Source organism: Triticum aestivum, chromosome 7A, assembly GCF_018294505.1.
Source record: "Triticum aestivum cultivar Chinese Spring chromosome 7A, IWGSC CS RefSeq v2.1, whole genome shotgun sequence".
In the NCBI taxonomy this organism is placed as follows: domain Eukaryota; kingdom Viridiplantae; phylum Streptophyta; class Magnoliopsida; order Poales; family Poaceae; genus Triticum; species Triticum aestivum.
In genome coordinates this window covers 206,166,513-206,167,206 of record NC_057812.1, presented here as the reverse complement: position 1 = coordinate 206,167,206, position 694 = coordinate 206,166,513, and positions in this window count along the sequence as shown.

The window sequence follows — 694 nt, the reverse complement described above, 5'->3', positions numbered from 1 at the left end:
AAAAGTGGCTCTCCTCGAGTAATCGAACTCGCACAAAATTTGAAAGATCATAAATTTCAAAAAGTTCACAAACATGGGGAAAAAAGTTTGCCTATTCAAAAAAAGTTCATGTATTAAAAAAGTTTATGAAATTGAAAAAACACTAATTTTAGAAAAAATTAATGAAATAGAAAAAAATATTGCAAGTTAAAAAAAATTTGTTGACTTGAAAAAGTTCGCATATTTTGAGAATCTTTATAAAATTAAAAAAGTTCACTAATTTGAGAAAAGTTCAGTCATTTGGGAAATACTTGCGAATTTCAAAACAGCTCAGGAGTTTGAAAAAAATTGATGGATTTTTAAAAGTTCATGAAATTTGGATAAAAGTCACGAATTTGAAAAAAACAGAGCTAAAGTTTATGAAATTTGAGAAAAAAATCACCTATTTGAACAATGAGCTCATCAAATTTGGAAAAAGGTTCATGGAGTTTGAAATTGTTCGTATTTTTTTTAAAAAAATCAGAGCTAAAATTCATGCTTTAAACAAAATTCACAGGCAAAAAAAATTCACGAATTTTGACAAACAAGAAAAAAAGATAAAACAAAAGGAATGCCGAATTTAAAAGGCAGAAGAAGAAAAATGGACCCCACCAGCGATTAACGAACGTCGCACACGCATGCTTGTACTAGAAGAAAAGTAAATGGGTCATTCCCA